This window comes from Nerophis ophidion, linkage group LG04 (genome assembly GCF_033978795.1).
Source record: "Nerophis ophidion isolate RoL-2023_Sa linkage group LG04, RoL_Noph_v1.0, whole genome shotgun sequence".
NCBI classification, from domain to species: domain Eukaryota; kingdom Metazoa; phylum Chordata; class Actinopteri; order Syngnathiformes; family Syngnathidae; genus Nerophis; species Nerophis ophidion.
In genome coordinates this window covers 9,405,480-9,424,900 of record NC_084614.1, presented here as the reverse complement: position 1 = coordinate 9,424,900, position 19,421 = coordinate 9,405,480, and positions in this window count along the sequence as shown.

The window sequence follows — 19,421 nt, the reverse complement described above, 5'->3', positions numbered from 1 at the left end:
ATTGTTGACGTAGCATTGTTGACGTAGCACAGTGTTGACGTAGCATAGTTGACGTAGCACAGTGTTGACGTAGCATTGTTGACATAGCATTGTTGACGTAGCACAGTGTTGACGTAGCATAGTTGACGTAGCACAGTGTTGTCGTAGTATAGTTGACCTAGCACAGTTGATGTAGCATAGTTGACGTAGCACAGTGTTGACGTAGCATTGTTGACCTAGCACAGTCGATGTGACATAGTTGACGTAGCATAGTTAATGTAACATAGTTGACCTAGCTTACTTGACCTAGCACAGTCGATGTGACATAGTTGACGTAACAGTTAACCAAACACTGTTGACATAGCACAGTGTTGACGTAGCATAGTTGACCTAGCACAGTTGATGTAGCATAGTTGACGTAGCACAGTGTTGACGTAGCATTGTTGACGTAGCACAGTAGACCTAGCATAGTTGACGTAGCATAGTTAATGTAACATAGTTGACCTAGCTTACTTGACCTAGCACAGTCGATGTGACATAGTTAACGTAACAGTTAACCAAACACTGTTGACATAGCACAGTGTTGACGTAGCATAGTTGACCTAGCACAGTTGATGTAGCATAGTTGACGTAGCACAGTGTTGACGTAGCATTGTTGACGTAGCATTGTTGACGTAGCACAGTGTTGACGTAGCATAGTTGACGTAGCACAGTGTTGACGTAGCATAGTTGACGTAGCACAGTGTTGACGTAGTATAGTTGACCTAGCACAGTTGATGTAGCATAGTTGACGTAGCACAGTGTTGACGTAGCATTGTTGACGTAGCACAGTAGACCTAGCATAGTTGACGTAGCATAGTTAATGTAACATAGTTGACCTAGCTTACTTGACCTAGCACAGTCGATGTGACATAGTTGACGTAACAGTTAACCAAACACTGTTGACATAGCACAGTGTTGACGTAGCATAGTTGACCTAGCACAGTTGATGTAGCATAGTTGACGTAGCACAGTGTTGACGTAGCATTGTTGACGTAGCATTGTTGACGTAGCACAGTGTTGACGTAGCATAGTTGACGTAGCACAGTGTTGACGTAGCATTGTTGACGTAGCACAGTGTTGACGTAGTATAGTTGACCTAGCACAGTTGATGTTGCATAGTTGACGTAGCACAGTGCTGACGTAGCATAGTCGACAGGCCAGGCTGCAGAATAGTCTTGCACAGACTCTAGCAGAGCTGCCAACTGGTCTTTCTTTTTATTCCCCCTTCTGTGCGTGTCAGTGAGCTGCAGACCGCAGCTATATAAAGTGTGTGTAATTACCCACTGCTCTCCACATAGCTTCAAATAAACAACCAGCGAGTGGGACATGTCCAGAATCCCAAGCAAATATGTGGAACACCACACAAGTCTTTCTTGCTGTCCCATGTTGACTTTCTTAAAGCAAAGACTACTCTAATGGTCTCTTCTTCATTTGCAAGCACTCCAATGTATTTTGCCGCTTGTTGCTAGGCAGAATTCACAGGGCGCAATCATTACTGCCCCACAGGGAGTTGAGCGCTCTGTATTAGCTGTAACAATCAAGAAGTGTTGCACCTGACGGCCGCACTATATGAAAGTTTTTTTTTTTTAAGGGGCCACTTTTGCAAGTTGGCCTGCAGGCGTCCTAAAACATCCTCCTCTCGCAGGTGGACTTCCCACTGCGCTTGACTTTGGAGCGCCCACGTTCCCAAACACCCCTGGACTGGGGGGGCTTTCTCTCTGAGAGTAGGTAGGTAGGTAGGTAGGTAGGTAGGGACAACGTTCCCAAACACAATTTGACTGGGGCTTTCTCTCTGAGATTAGGTAGGTAGGTAGGCAGGTAGGTAGGGAGAACGTTCCAAAACACCCCTTGACTGGGGGGATTTCTCTCTGAGAGTAGGTAGGTAGGTAGGTAGGTAGGTAGGGACAACGTTCCCAAACACAATTTGACTGGGGCTTTCTCTCTGAGATTAGGTAGGTAGGTAGGCAGGTAGGTAGGGAGAACGTTCCAAAACACCCCTTGACTGGGGGGCTTTCTCTCTGAGAGTAGGTAGGTAGGTAGGGACAACGTTCCCAAACACCAGTTTACTGTGGGGCTTTTTCTCTGAGATTAGGTAGGTAGGTAGGTAGGTAGGGACAACGTTCCCAAACACCACTTGACTGTGGGGCTTTCTCTCTGAGAGTAGGTAGGGACAACGTTCCCAAACACCATTTGACTGGGGGGATTTCTCTCTGAGATTAGGTAGGTAGGTAGGGACAACGTTCCCAAACACCAGTTTACTGTGGGGCTTTTTCTCTGAGATTAGGTAGGTAGGTAGGTAGGTAGGTAGGGACAACGTTCCCAAACACAATTTGACTGGGGCTTTCTCTCTGAGATTAGGTAGGTAGGTAGGCAGGTAGGTAGGGAGAACGTTCCAAAACACCCCTTGACTGGGGGGATTTCTCTCTGAGAGTAGGTAGGTAGGTAGGTAGGTAGGTAGGGACAACGTTCCCAAACACAATTTGACTGGGGCTTTCTCTCTGAGATTAGGTAGGTAGGTAGGCAGGTAGGTAGGGAGAACGTTCCAAAACACCCCTTGACTGGGGGGCTTTCTCTCTGAGAGTAGGTAGGTAGGTAGGGACAACGTTCCCAAACACCAGTTTACTGTGGGGCTTTTTCTCTGAGATTAGGTAGGTAGGTAGGTAGGTAGGGACAACGTTCCCAAACACCACTTGACTGTGGGGCTTTCTCTCTGAGAGTAGGTAGGGACAACGTTCCCAAACACCATTTGACTGGGGGGATTTCTCTCTGAGATTAGGTAGGTAGGTAGGGACAACGTTCCCAAACACCAGTTTACTGTGGGGCTTTTTCTCTGAGATTAGGTAGGTAGGTAGGTAGGTAGGTAGGGACAACGTTCCCAAACACAATTTGACTGGGGCTTTCTCTCTGAGATTAGGTAGGTAGGTAGGCAGGTAGGTAGGGAGAACGTTCCAAAACACCCCTTGACTGGGGGGATTTCTCTCTGAGAGTAGGTAGGTAGGTAGGTAGGTAGGTAGGGACAACGTTCCCAAACACAATTTGACTGGGGCTTTCTCTCTGAGATTAGGTAGGTAGGTAGGCAGGTAGGTAGGGAGAACGTTCCAAAACACCCCTTGACTGGGGGGCTTTCTCTCTGAGAGTAGGTAGGTAGGTAGGGACAACGTTCCCAAACACCAGTTTACTGTGGGGCTTTTTCTCTGAGATTAGGTAGGTAGGTAGGTAGGTAGGGACAACGTTCCCAAACACCACTTGACTGTGGGGCTTTCTCTCTGAGAGTAGGTAGGGACAACGTTCCCAAACACCATTTGACTGGGGGGATTTCTCTCTGAGATTAGGTAGGTAGGTAGGGACAACGTTCCCAAACACCAGTTTACTGTGGGGCTTTTTCTCTGAGATTAGGTAGGTAGGTAGGTAGGTAGGGAGAACGTTCCAAAACACCCGTTGACTGGGGGGATTTCTCTCTGAGAGTAGGTAGGTAGGTAGGTAGGGACAACGTTCCCAAACACCAGTTGACTGTGGGGCTTTCTCTCTGAGATTAGGTAGGTAGGTAGGTAGGTAGGGACAACGTTCCCAAACACCACTTGACTGTGGGGCTTTCTCTCTGAGAGTAGGTAGGGACAACGTTCCCAAACACCACTTGACTGGGGGGATTTCTCTCTGAGATTAGGTAGGGACAACGTTCCCAAACACCACTTGACTGGGGGGACTTCTCTCTGAGATTAGGTAGGTAGGTAGGGACAACGTTCCCAAACACCACTTGACTGTGGGGCTTTCTCTCTGAGAGTAGGTAGGGACAACGTTCCCAAACACCACTTGACTGGGGGGATTTCTCTCTGAGATTAGGTAGGGACAACGTTCCCAAACACCACTTGACTGGGGGGATTTCTCTCTGAGATTAGGTAGGTAGGTAGGTACAACGTTCCCAAACACCACTTGACTGTGGGGCTTTCTCTCTGAGAGTAGGTAGGGACAACGTTCCCAAACACCACTTGACTGGGGGGATTTCTCTTTGAGAGTAGGTAGGGACAACGTTCCCAAACACCACTTGACTGGGGGGATTTCTCTCTGAGATTAGGTAGGGACAACGTTCCCAAACACCCCTTGACTGGGGGGATTTCTCTCTGAGAGTAGGTAGGTAGGTAGGTAGGGACAACGTTCCCAAACACCACTTGACTGGGGCTTTCTCTCTGAGATTAGGTAGGTAGGCAGGTAGGTAGGGACAACGTTCCCAAACACCACTTGACTGTGGGGCTTTCTCTCTGAGAGTAGGTAGGGACAACGTTCCCAAACACCACTTGACTGGGGGGATTTCTCTCTGAGATTAGGTAGGGACAACGTTCCCAAACACCACTTAACTGGGGGGATTTCTCTCTGAGATTAGGTAGGTAGGTAGGTAGGGAGAACGTTCCAAAACACCCCTTGACTGGGGGGATTTCTCTCTGAGAGTAGGTAGGTAGGTAGGTAGGGACAACGTTCCCAAACACCACTTGACTGGGGCTTTCTCTCTGAGATTAGGTAGGTAGGCAGGTAGGTAGGGACAACGTTCCCAAACACCACTTGACTGTGGGGCTTTCTCTCTGAGAGTAGGTAGGGACAACCTTCCCAAACACCACTTGACTGTGGGGATTTCTCTCTGAGATTAGGTAGGTAGGTAGGGACAACGTTCCCAAACACCACTTGACTGTGGGGCTTTCTCTCTGAGAGTAGGTAGGGACAACGTTCCCAAACACCACTTGACTGGGGGGATTTCTCTCTGAGATTAGGTAGGTAGGTAGGGACAACGTTCCCAAACACCACTTGACTGTGGGGCTTTCTCTCTGAGAGTAGGTAGGGACAACGTTCCCAAACACCACTTGACTGGGGGGATTTCTCTCTGAGATTAGGTAGGTAGGTAGGGACAACGTTCCCAAACACCACTTGACTGGGGGGATTTCTCTCTGAGATTAGGTAGGGACAACGTTCCCAAACACCCCTTGACTGGGGGGATTTCTCTCTGAGAGTAAGTAGGTAGGTAGGTAGGGACAACGTTCCCAAACACCACTTGACTGGGGCTTTCTCTCTGAGATTAGGTAGGTAGGCAGGTAGGTAGGGACAACGTTCCCAAACACCACTTGACTGTGGGGCTTTCTCTCTGAGAGTAGGTAGGGACAACGTTCCCAAACACCACTTGACTGGGGGGATTTCTCTCTGAGATTAGGTAGGTAGGTAGGGACAACGTTCCCAAACACCACTTGACTGTGGGGCTTTCTCTCTGAAAGTAGGTAGGGACAACGTTCCCAAACACCACTTGACTGTGGGGCTTTCTCTCTGAGAGTAGGTAGGGACAACGTTCCCAAACACCAGTTGACTGTGGGGCTTTCTCTCTGAGATTAGGTAGGAAGGTAGGTAGGGACAACGTTCCCAAACACCACTTGACTGTGGGGCTTTCTCTCTGAGAGTAGGTAGGGACAACGTTCCCAAACACCAGTTGACTGTGGGGCTTTCTCTCTGAGATTAGGTAGGAAGGTAGGTAGGGACAACGTTCCCAAACACCACTTGACTGTGGGGCTTTCTCTCTGAGATTAAGTAGGTAAGTAGGTAGGTAGGTAGTGACAACGTTCCCAAACACCACTTGACTGTGGGGCTTTCTCTCTGAGATTAGGTAGGAAGGTAGGTAGGGACAACGTTCCCAAACACCACTTGACTGTGGGGCTTTCTCTCTGAGAGTAGGTAGGGACAACGTTCCCAAACACCAGTTGACTGTGGGGCTTTCTCTCTGAGATTAGGTAGGAAGGTAGGTAGGGACAACGTTCCCAAACACCACTTGACTGTGGGGCTTTCTCTCTGAGATTAAGTAGGTAAGTAGGTAGGTAGGTAGTGACAACGTTCCCAAACACCACTTGACTGTGGGGCTTTCTCTCTGAGAGTATGTAGGTAGGTAGGTAGGGACAACGTTCTCAATCACCACTTGACTGTGGGGCTTTCTCTCAGAGAGTAGGTAGGTAGGTAGGTAGGTAGGTAGGGACAACGTTCCCAAACACCACTTGACTGTGGGGCTTTCTCTCTGAGATTAGGTGGGTAGGTAGGTAGGGACAACGTTCCCAAACACCACTTGACTGTGGGGCTTTCTCTCTGAGATTAGGTAGGTAGGTAGGTAGGTAGGTAGGTAGGTAGGTAGGTAGGGACAACGTTCCCAAACACCACTTGACTGGGGGGATTTCTCTCTGAGATTAGGTAGGAAGGTAGGTAGGGACAGGGGCTTTCTCTCAGAAAGTAGGTAGGTAGGTAGGGACAACGCTCCCAAACACCACTTTGCTGGGGCTTTCTCTCTGAGATTAGGTAGGTAGGCAGGTAGGTAGGGACAACGTTCCCAAACACCACTTGACTGTGGGGCTTTCTCTCTGAGAGTAGGTAGGGACAACGTTCCCAAACACCACTTGACTGGGGGGATTTCTCTCTGAGATTAGGTAGGGACAACGTTCCCAAACACCACTTAACTGGGGGGATTTCTCTCTGAGATTAGGTAGGTAGGTAGGTAGGGAGAACGTTCCAAAACACCCCTTGACTGGGGGGATTTCTCTCTGAGAGTAGGTAGGTAGGTAGGTAGGGACAACGTTCCCAAACACCACTTGACTGGGGCTTTCTCTCTGAGATTAGGTAGGTAGGCAGGTAGGTAGGGACAACGTTCCCAAACACCACTTGACTGTGGGGCTTTCTCTCTGAGAGTAGGTAGGGACAACGTTCCCAAACACCACTTGACTGGGGGGATTTCTCTCTGAGATTAGGTAGGTAGGTAGGGACAACGTTCCCAAACACCACTTGACTGGGGGGATTTCTCTCTGAGATTAGGTAGGGACAACGTTCCCAAACACCCCTTGACTGGGGGGATTTCTCTCTGAGAGTAAGTAGGTAGGTAGGTAGGGACAACGTTCCCAAACACCACTTGACTGGGGCTTTCTCTCTGAGATTAGGTAGGTAGGCAGGTAGGTAGGGACAACGTTCCCAAACACCACTTGACTGTGGGGCTTTCTCTCTGAGAGTAGGTAGGGACAACGTTCCCAAACACCACTTGACTGGGGGGATTTCTCTCTGAGATTAGGTAGGTAGGTAGGGACAACGTTCCCAAACACCACTTGACTGTGGGGCTTTCTCTCTGAAAGTAGGTAGGGACAACGTTCCCAAACACCACTTGACTGTGGGGCTTTCTCTCTGAGAGTAGGTAGGGACAACGTTCCCAAACACCAGTTGACTGTGGGGCTTTCTCTCTGAGATTACGTAGGAAGGTAGGTAGGGACAACGTTCCCAAACACCACTTGACTGTGGGGCTTTCTCTCTGAGAGTAGGTAGGGACAACGTTCCCAAACACCAGTTGACTGTGGGGCTTTCTCTCTGAGATTAGGTAGGAAGGTAGGTAGGGACAACGTTCCCAAACACCACTTGACTGTGGGGCTTTCTCTCTGAGATTAAGTAGGTAAGTAGGTAGGTAGGTAGTGACAACGTTCCCAAACACCACTTGACTGTGGGGCTTTCTCTCTGAGATTAGGTAGGAAGGTAGGTAGGGACAACGTTCCCAAACACCACTTGACTGTGGGGCTTTCTCTCTGAGAGTAGGTAGGGACAACGTTCCCAAACACCAGTTGACTGTGGGGCTTTCTCTCTGAGATTAGGTAGGAAGGTAGGTAGGGACAACGTTCCCAAACACCACTTGACTGTGGGGCTTTCTCTCTGAGATTAAGTAGGTAAGTAGGTAGGTAGGTAGTGACAACGTTCCCAAACACCACTTGACTGTGGGGCTTTCTCTCTGAGAGTATGTAGGTAGGTAGGTAGGGACAACGTTCTCAATCACCACTTGACTGTGGGGCTTTCTCTCAGAGAGTAGGTAGGTAGGTAGGTAGGGACAACGTTCCCAAACACCACTTGACTGTGGGGCTTTCTCTCTGAGATTAGGTGGGTAGGTAGGTAGGGACAACGTTCCCAAACACCACTTGACTGTGGGGCTTTCTCTCTGAGATTAGGTAGGTAGGTAGGTAGGTAGGTAGGTACGTAGGGACAACGTTCCCAAACACCACTTGACTGGGGGGATTTCTCTCTGAGATTAGGTAGGAAGGTAGGTAGGGACAGGGGCTTTCTCTCAGAAAGTAGGTAGGTAGGTAGGGACAACGCTCCCAAACACCACTTTGCTGGGGCTTTCTCTCTGAGATTAGGTAGGTAGGCAGGTAGGTAGGGACAACGTTCCCAAACACCACTTGACTGTGGGGCTTTCTCTCTGAGAGTAGGTAGGGACAACGTTCCCAAACACCACTTGACTGGGGGGATTTCTCTCTGAGATTAGGTAGGGACAACGTTCCCAAACACCACTTAACTGGGGGGATTTCTCTCTGAGATTAGGTAGGTAGGTAGGTAGGGAGAACGTTCCAAAACACCCCTTGACTGGGGGGATTTCTCTCTGAGAGTAGGTAGGTAGGTAGGTAGGGACAACGTTCCCAAACACCACTTGACTGGGGCTTTCTCTCTGAGATTAGGTAGGTAGGCAGGTAGGTAGGGACAACGTTCCCAAACACCACTTGACTGTGGGGCTTTCTCTCTGAGAGTAGGTAGGGACAACGTTCCCAAACACCACTTGACTGGGGGGATTTCTCTCTGAGATTAGGTAGGTAGGTAGGGACAACGTTCCCAAACACCACTTGACTGTGGGGCTTTCTCTCTGAGAGTAGGTAGGGACAACGTTCCCAAACACCACTTGACTGGGGGGATTTCTCTCTGAGATTAGGTAGGTAGGTAGGGACAACGTTCCCAAACACCACTTGACTGTGGGGCTTTCTCTCTGAGAGTAGGTAGGGACAACGTTCCCAAACACCACTTGACTGGGGGGATTTCTCTCTGAGATTAGGTAGGTAGGTAGGGACAACGTTCCCAAACACCACTTGACTGGGGGGATTTCTCTCTGAGATTAGGTAGGGACAACGTTCCCAAACACCCCTTGACTGGGGGGATTTCTCTCTGAGAGTAAGTAGGTAGGTAGGTAGGGACAACGTTCCCAAACACCACTTGACTGGGGCTTTCTCTCTGAGATTAGGTAGGTAGGCAGGTAGGTAGGGACAACGTTCCCAAACACCACTTGACTGTGGGGCTTTCTCTCTGAGAGTAGGTAGGGACAACGTTCCCAAACACCACTTGACTGGGGGGATTTCTCTCTGAGATTAGGTAGGTAGGTAGGGACAACGTTCCCAAACACCACTTGACTGTGGGGCTTTCTCTCTGAGAGTAGGTAGGGACAACGTTCCCAAACACCACTTGACTGTGGGGCTTTCTCTCTGAGAGTAGGTAGGGACAACGTTCCCAAACACCAGTTGACTGTGGGGCTTTCTCTCTGAGATTAGGTAGGAAGGTAGGTAGGGACAACGTTCCCAAACACCACTTGACTGTGGGGCTTTCTCTCTGAGAGTAGGTAGGGACAACGTTCCCAAACACCAGTTGACTGTGGGGCTTTCTCTCTGAGATTAGGTAGGAAGGTAGGTAGGGACAACGTTCCCAAACACCACTTGACTGTGGGGCTTTCTCTCTGAGATTAAGTAGGTAAGTAGGTAGGTAGGTAGTGACAACGTTCCCAAACACCACTTGACTGTGGGGCTTTCTCTCTGAGATTAGGTAGGAAGGTAGGTAGGGACAACGTTCCCAAACACCACTTGACTGTGGGGCTTTCTCTCTGAGAGTAGGTAGGGACAACGTTCCCAAACACCAGTTGACTGTGGGGCTTTCTCTCTGAGATTAGGTAGGAAGGTAGGTAGGGACAACGTTCCCAAACACCACTTGACTGTGGGGCTTTCTCTCTGAGATTAAGTAGGTAAGTAGGTAGGTAGGTAGTGACAACGTTCCCAAACACCACTTGACTGTGGGGCTTTCTCTCTGAGAGTATGTAGGTAGGTAGGTAGGGACAACGTTCTCAATCACCACTTGACTGTGGGGCTTTCTCTCAGAGAGTAGGTAGGTAGGTAGGTAGGTAGGTAGGGACAACGTTCCCAAACACCACTTGACTGTGGGGCTTTCTCTCTGAGATTAGGTAGGTAGGTAGGTAGGGACAACGTTCCCAAACACCACTTGACTGTGGGGCTTTCTCTCTGAGAGTAGGTAGGGACAACGTTCCCAAACACCAGTTGACTGTGGGGCTTTCTCTCTGAGATTAGGTAGGAAGGTAGGTAGGGACAACGTTCCCAAACACCACTTGACTGTGGGGCTTTCTCTCTGAGATTAAGTAGGTAAGTAGGTAGGTAGGTAGTGACAACGTTCCCAAACACCACTTGACTGTGGGGCTTTCTCTCTGAGATTAGGTAGGAAGGTAGGTAGGGACAACGTTCCCAAACACCACTTGACTGTGGGGCTTTCTCTCTGAGAGTAGGTAGGGACAACGTTCCCAAACACCAGTTGACTGTGGGGCTTTCTCTCTGAGATTAGGTAGGAAGGTAGGTAGGGACAACGTTCCCAAACACCACTTGACTGTGGGGCTTTCTCTCTGAGATTAAGTAGGTAAGTAGGTAGGTAGGTAGTGACAACGTTCCCAAACACCACTTGACTGTGGGGCTTTCTCTCTGAGAGTATGTAGGTAGGTAGGTAGGGACAACGTTCTCAATCACCACTTGACTGTGGGGCTTTCTCTCAGAGAGTAGGTAGGTAGGTAGGTAGGTAGGTAGGGACAACGTTCCCAAACACCACTTGACTGTGGGGCTTTCTCTCTGAGATTAGGTAGGTAGGTAGGTAGGGACAACGTTCCCAAACACCACTTGACTGTGGGGCTTTCTCTCTGAGAGTAGGTAGGGACAACGTTCCCAAACACCAGTTGACTGTGGGGCTTTCTCTCTGAGATTAGGTAGGAAGGTAGGTAGGGACAACGTTCCCAAACACCACTTGACTGTGGGGCTTTCTCTCTGAGATTAAGTAGGTAAGTAGGTAGGTAGGTAGTGACAACGTTCCCAAACACCACTTGACTGTGGGGCTTTCTCTCTGAGATTAGGTAGGAAGGTAGGTAGGGACAACGTTCCCAAACACCACTTGACTGTGGGGCTTTCTCTCTGAGAGTAGGTAGGGACAACGTTCCCAAACACCAGTTGACTGTGGGGCTTTCTCTCTGAGATTAGGTAGGAAGGTAGGTAGGGACAACGTTCCCAAACACCACTTGACTGTGGGGCTTTCTCTCTGAGATTAAGTAGGTAAGTAGGTAGGTAGGTAGTGACAACGTTCCCAAACACCACTTGACTGTGGGGCTTTCTCTCTGAGAGTATGTAGGTAGGTAGGTAGGGACAACGTTCTCAATCACCACTTGACTGTGGGGCTTTCTCTCAGAGAGTAGGTAGGTAGGTAGGTAGGTAGGTAGGGACAACGTTCCCAAACACCACTTGACTGTGGGGCTTTCTCTCTGAGATTAGGTAGGTAGGTAGGTAGGGACAACGTTCCCAAACACCACTTGACTGTGGGGCTTTCTCTCTGAGATTAGGTAGGTAGGTAGGTAGGTAGGTAGGTAGGTAGGTAGGGACAACGTTCCCAAACACCACTTGACTGGGGGGATTTCTCTCTGAGATTAGGTAGGAAGGTAGGTAGGGACAGGGGCTTTCTCTCAGAAAGTAGGTAGGTAGGTAGGGACAACGCTCCCAAACACCACTTTGCTGGGGCTTTCTCTCTGAGATTAGGCAGGTAGGTAGTGACAACGTTCCCAAACACCCCTTGACTGTGGGGCTTTCTCTCTGAGATGAGGTAGGTAGGTAGGGATGGATGGATGCTAAATAAATACATTTTTAGCCATAAATCATGGCTATCATTAAGTGACCACACACAAAGCTAATGACGTCATTGTGTGCTTAAAATCTTGCAAACGGCTCCTTTCTGTGCGCCTCCACCTTGTTCAAGGGCTTAGCACGTTAGCGCTAGCCTCCCCTCTCGCTCTTGCACGGCCTTGCCTGTTTTCGGAGCTAATGTCATCCAGAACTGTGCAGAGCGCTCCAAAGACTGAGACCTCCGGGAATGGAACTAGCTGGGACTTGGATGACCTCACTTATTGATCTTATCCAACTGCAATGTAAGTCCTATTGTTGTGAAAACAATTGATCTTAATGTCACTTAAGGACACATTTAAAATTCATCAATGATGTCATAGGAGCACATGTTTTTTTTTGTTTTTTACTCATTTTTCTGGCTTTCATTGCAGAAATTTTGACTGACAACGAGCCAAAAACACTTTTTCCCTCTAATAGAGCAGCGACTAGAGCCAGTTTGATGCCTGCTCATTGAAGAGGAGCCAACGTCATACATGTGGATTATTTTTACATGCAACATCCTCATCTGGTCGCTTGGAAGGAGGATGACCCCGAACTTGTGGCTTACCCTCCATGCGGTTCTTTAGGATAGCAGCAACAGTTAGCATCATCTTAAATGCCTACTGAAATGAGATGTTCTTATTTAAACGGGGTTAGCAGGTCCATTCTATGTGTCATACTTCATCATTTCGCCATATTGCCATATTTTTGCTGAAAGGATTAGGTAGAGAACATCCACGATAAAGTTCGCAACTTTTGGTCGCTAATAAAAAAGCCTTGCCTGTACCGGAAGTAGCAGACGATGTGCGCGTGACTTCACGGGTTGTGGAGCTCCTCACTTTCGCACATTGTTTACAATCATGGCCACCAGCAGCTAGAGCGATTTGGACCGAGAAAGTGACGATTTCCCCATTAATTTGAGCAATGATAAAATATTTCTGGATGAGGAAAGTGAGAGTGAAGGACAAGAAAAAAAAAGACTATACAGTGGGAGTGATTCAGATGTTATTAAACACATTTACTAGGATAATTTTCGAAAATCCCGTATCCGTTATTGTGTTACTAGTGTTTTAGTGAGATTATATAGTCGTACCTGAAAGTTGGAGGGGTGTGGTGACCACCAGTGTCTTTGAGGGAAGCCACGTTTCTCGACGAAGCGAAGCGGAAGGCAGCCGGTCGGGCCGGGTTGAGCTTTTTTTTTACCCCTCCTGGACGCTGGAAGCATTCCACGTTCGGGGGTGGCCGGTCGGAGGAGGCAAGACAGTCCGCAGCTGCCTCTTTGACAGGTGCACGAGGAACGACGCAAGCTCCGCTCATGTCTACGGTAAGAGCCGACTTTTTACCACAATTTTCTCACCAAAACCTGCCGGTTGACATGTGGTAGAGAACCATGTTTGTTTGACCGCTCTGTTCCATAGTAAAGCTTCAGCTTCGGGAATGTAAACAAGCAGACACCGGCTGTGTTTGTGTTGCTAAAGGCAGCCGCAATACACCGCTTCCCACCTACATCTTTCTTCTTTGACGTCTCCATTATTCATTGAACAAATTGCAAAAGATTCAGCAACACAGATGTCCAGAATACTGTATAATTAAGCAATTAAAGCTGACGACTTATAGCTTGCAACTATGCTGGAACAAAATTTCCGCTACAATCCGTGACGTCACACGCACGCATCATCATACCGCGACGTTTTAGCATGATACTTCCGTGCGAAATTTAAAATTGTAATTTAGTAAACTAAAGCGGCCGTATTGGCATGTGTTGCAATGTTAATATTTCATCATTGATATATAAACTATCAGACTGCGTGGTCGCTAGTAGTGGCTTTCAGTAGGCCTTTAAGATGGCGCCAAGTATTGTAATCAATGATTTTTTTAGCTTTAAACCAACACAATTGGCTGAAACGGTAGCATAAAATGTTAGCATGCTAATAATAGCATGCTCATAAAATAAGTTTGCATACTTCTAATATGACGGCAAGTATCAAAAGCCATGATTTTTAGCTTAAAGTGAGCTAAAATGTTGCGCTTTTGTATTTAATGACACATAATTGTGGCGCATTCAAGGAACCTTGATTAAAGTTGGAAACACTAGTTTTTTAAAGACAGCAGAGGCACACCCCCAGTAGATGCACATATGTTAATGATACTAGATGGTCCTGAAATCTGTGCTGTGAACCGCTGGCCTTAGATCGATTTAAGCTAAAAAAAAATTTTAAAAAGCTAGTTAAAATGTTAGCATGCTAATGCTAATGGTTTGTTGTAAAAGAAACAGTTAGCATACTTGCAGGATTGCGAAAAGTCTCAAAACCAATCAAATAAGGTTTAAATGGTCAAAATAAACATGAGACGTTAGCATGCTAATGTTAGCATAATAACATGAGAAAAGTTACTGTACGTCTAAGACGGCGCCAAGTAGCAAAAGCCATGATTTTGGTTTCAAACTGGCAAAATAAGATGATAGACTAGTGTAAAACATTAGCATTCTAATGGTGACATGCTAATATTAGCATGATAATATAAGAAAACTTAGCATAATAATAAGATAGAGCAGAGTATTCAAATACATGATTTTTGGGTTCAAATCAATAGCTTTAGCTGAAACACTAGCATAAAATGTTAGCATGCTAACATTAGTATGATGACTTAGGAAAAGTTTGTATACTTCTGAGATAGCATAAGTATCAAGAGCCATGATTTTAGATTTAACATAATAAAAAAAGGTAATATACCAGTGTAAAATGTTAGCATGTTACCATTAGCAGGCTAACGTAAGATGTGGTTAAGATTCCAAACCCATGACTTTTAGGTTCAAAAGAATACCATTAGCTAAAATACTAGTACAAAATGTTAGCATGATAACATAACTATAGTAACATAGGAAAACTTTGTATACTTCTAAGATGGCACTAAGTATCGAAAAGCCATGATTTTAGATTTAACATAATAAAATAAGCTAATACACCAGAGTTAAACATTAGCAATTTTACCACTAGTGTGCTAACATAAGAAAAGTTAGCGTACTGCAAAGATGGCGCCAAGTACCCAAACCCATGACTTTTAGGTTTAAAAGAATAGCATTAGCTAAAATACTAGCATAAATTGTTAGCAAGCTAACATTAGTATGATGACTTAGGAAAAGTTTGTATACTTCTGAGCAGGCACCAAGTATCAAAAGCCATGATTTTAGATTTAATAAACATAATAAAATAAGCTAATATACCAGTGTAAAACATTAGCAATGTTATCCCTAGTATGCTAACATAAGAAAAGTTAGCGTACTGCAAAGATGGCGCCAAGTACCCAAACCCATGACTTTTAGGTTCAAAAGAATAGTATTAGCTAAAATACTAGCATAAAACGTTAGTATGCTAACATAAGTATGATAACTTAGGGCAAGTTTTTATACTTCTAAGATGGCACCAAGTATTAAGAGCCATGATTTTAGATCTAACATAATAAAATAAGCTAATACACCGGTGTAAAACATTAGCATGCTAATGGTAACATGCTAATATTAGTATGATAACATAAGAAAACTTAGCGTAATACGAAGATGGCGCAAAGTATTCAAACCCATAATATTTGGGTTCAAATTAATAGCATTAGCTGAAATACTAGCAATGAATGTTAGCATGTTAACATTAGTATGATGACTTAGTGCCATCTTAGAAATATACAAACTTTTCCTAAGTATCAAAGGCCATGATTTTAGATTTAACATAATAAAATACGGTGTAAAACGTTAGCATGTTATCACGAGCATGCAAACATACGAAAAGTTAGCGTACTGCTAAGATGGCGCCAAGTATCCAAACCCATGACTTTTAGGTTCAAGAGAATAGCATTAGCTAAAATACTACCATTAAATTTTAGCATGCTAACATTAGTATGATACATTAGGAAAAGTTTGTATACTTCTAAGATGGCACTAAGTATCAAAAGGCATGATTTTAGATTTAACATATTAAAATAAGCTAATATACCAGTGAAAAACCATAGCATGTTATCATTAGCATGCTAACATAAGATGTCGCTAAGATTCCAAACCCATGACTTTTAGATTCAAAAGAATAGCATTAGCGAAAATACTAGCATAAAATGTTAGCATGCTAACATTAGTATGATAACTTTAGAAAAGTTTGTATACAGTATCAAAGCCATGATTTTAGATTTAATAAACATAATAAAATAGGCTAATATACCGGTGTAAAACATTAGCATGCTAATGGTAACATGCTAACATAAAAAAAGTTGGCATACTTCTAAGATGGCACCAAGTATCAAGAGCCATGATTTTAGATCTAACATAATAAAATAAGCTAACATACTGGTGTAAAACATTAGCATGCTAATATTAGTATGATAACATAAGAAAAGTTAACGTAATACTAAGATGGCGCAAAGTAATCAAACCCATAATTTTTGGGTTCAAATTAATAGCATTAGCTGAAATACTGGCATTGAATGTTAGCATTCCAACATTAGTATGATGACTTAGTGCCATCTTAGAAATATACAAACTTTTCTAAGGAGCAACAGCCATGATTTTAGATTTACCAATAAAATAAGCTAATACACTAGTGTAAACCATTAGCATGTTAATGGTAACATGCTAACATAAGAAAAGTTAGCGTACTGCTAAGATGGCGCCAAGTATCCAAACCCATGACTTTTAGGTTCTAAAGAATAGCATTAGCTAAAACACTAGCATAAAATTTTAGCATGCTAACATTAATATGATAAATTAAGAAAAGTTTGTATACTTCTAAGATGGCACTAAGTATCAAAAGCCATGATTTTAGATTTAACATAATAAAATAAGCTAATATACCAGTGTAAAACATTAGCATGCTAAAATAAAATGTCGCTAAGATTCCAAACCCATGACTTTTAGATTCAAAAGAATAGCATTAGCTAAAATACTAGCATTAAATTTTAGCATGCTTACATTAGTATGATAACTTTGGAAAAGTTTGTATACAGTATCAAAGCCATGATTTTAGATTTAATAAACATAATAAAATAGGCTAATATACCGGTGTAAAACATTAGCATGCTAATGGTAACATGCTAACATAAAAAAAGTTGGCATACTTCTAAGATGGCACCAAGTATCAAGAGCCATGATTTTAGATCTAACATAATAAAATAAGCTAACATACTGGTGTAAAACATTAGCATGCTAATATTAGTATGATAACATAAGAAAAGTTAACGTAATACTAAGATGGCGCAAAGTATTCAGACCCATAATTTTTGGGTTCAAATTAATAGCATTAGCTGAAATACTAGCATTGAATGTTAGCATTACAACATTAGTATGATGACTTAGTGCCATCTTAGAAATATACAAACTTTTCCAAGTACCAACAGCCATGATTTTAGATTTAACAATAAAATAAGCTAATACACTAGTGTAAACCATTAGCATGTTAATGGTAACATGCTAACATAAAAAAAGTTAGCGTCCTGCTAAGATGGCGCCAAGTATCCAAACCAGAATAGCATTAGCTAAAATACTAGCATAAAATTTTAGCATGCTAACATTAATATGATAAATTAAGAAAAGTTTGTATACTTCTAAGATGGCACTAAATATCAAAAGCCATGATTTCAGATTTAACATAATAAAATAAGCTAATATACCAGTGTAAAACATTAGCATGCTAACATAAAATGTCGCTAAGATTCCAAACCCATGACTTTTATATTCAAAAGAATAGCATTTGCTAAAATACTAGCATGCTAACATTAGAATGATAACTTTGGAAAAGTTTGTATACTTCTAAGATGGCACTAAATATCAAAAGCCATGATTTTAGATTTAACATAATAAAATAAGCTAATATACCAGTGTAAAACATTAGCATGCTAACATAAAATGTTGCTAAGATTCCAAACCCATGACTTTTAGATTCAAATGAATAGCATTTGCTAAAATACTAGCATAAAATATTAGCATGCTAACATTAGTATGATAACTTTGGAAAAGTTTGTATACTTCTAAGATGGATCTAAGTATCAAAATGCATGATTTTAAATTTAACATATTAAAATAAGCTAATATACCAGTGTAAAACATTAGCATGCTAATATTAATATGATAACATAAGAAAAGTTAGCGTAATACTAAGATGGCGCAAAGTATTCAAACCCATAATTTTTGGGTTCAAATTAATAGCATTAGCTGAAATACTAGCATTAAATGTTAGCATGCTAACATTAGTATGATGACTTAGTGCCATCTTAGAAATATACAAACTTTTCTAAGTACCAAAAGCCATGATTTTAGATTTAACATAATAAAATAAGCTAATACACTAGTGTAAACCATTAGCATGTTAATGGTAACATGCTAACATAAGAAAAGTTAGCGTACTGTTAAGATGGTGCCAAGTATCCAAATCCATGACTTTTAGGTTCAAAAGAATAGCATTAGCTAAAATACTAGCATAAAATTTTAGCATGCTAACATTAGTATGATACATTAGGAAAAGTTTGTATACTTCTAAGATGGCACTAAGTATCAAAAGCCATGATTTTAGATTTAACATAATAAAATAAGCTAATATACCAGTGTAAAACATTAGCATGCTAACATAAAATGTCGCTAAGATTCCAAACCCATGACTTTTAGATTCAAAAGAATAGCATTTGCTAAAATACTAGCATGCTAACTTTGGAAAAGTTTGTATACTTCTAAGATGGCACTAAGTATCAAAAGGCATGATTTTAGATTTAACATAATAAAATAAGCTAATATACCAGTGTAAAACATTAGCATGCTAACATAAAATGTCGCTAAGATTCCAAACCCATGACTTTTAGATTCAAAAGAATAGCATTTGCTAAAATACTAGTAGAAAATATTAGCATGCTAACATTAGTATGATAACTTTGGAAAAGTTTGTATACTTCTAAGATGGCACTAAGTATCAAAAGGCATGATTTTAGACTTAACATATTAAAATAAGCTAATATACCAGTGTAAAACGTTAGCATGCTAACATAAGATGTCGCTAACATTCCAAACCCATGACTTTTAGATTCAAAAGAATGGCATTAGCTAAAATACTAACATAAAATGTTAGTATGCTAACATAACTATGATAACTTAGGAAAAGTTTGTATACTTCTAAGATGGCACCAAGTATCAAGAGCCATGATTTTAGATCTAACATAATAAAATAAGCTAATATACCAGTGTAAAACATTAGCAGGCTAACATAAAATGTCGCTAAGATTCCAAACCCATGACTTTTAGATTCAAAAGAATAGCATTTGCTAAAATACTAGTATAAAATATTAGCATGCTAACATTAGTATGATAACTTTGGAAAAGTTTGTATACTTCTAAGATGGCACTAAGTATCAAAAGGCATGATTTTAGATTTAACATATTAAAATAAGCTAATATACCAGTGTAAAACGTTAGCATGCTAACATAAGATGTCGCTAACATTCCAAACCCATGACTTTTAGATTCAAAAGAATGGCATTAGCTAAAATACTAACATAAAATGTTAGTATGCTAACATAAGTATGATAACTTAGGAAAAGTTTGTATACTTCTAAGATGGCACCAAGTATCAAGAGCCATGATTTTAGATCTAACAT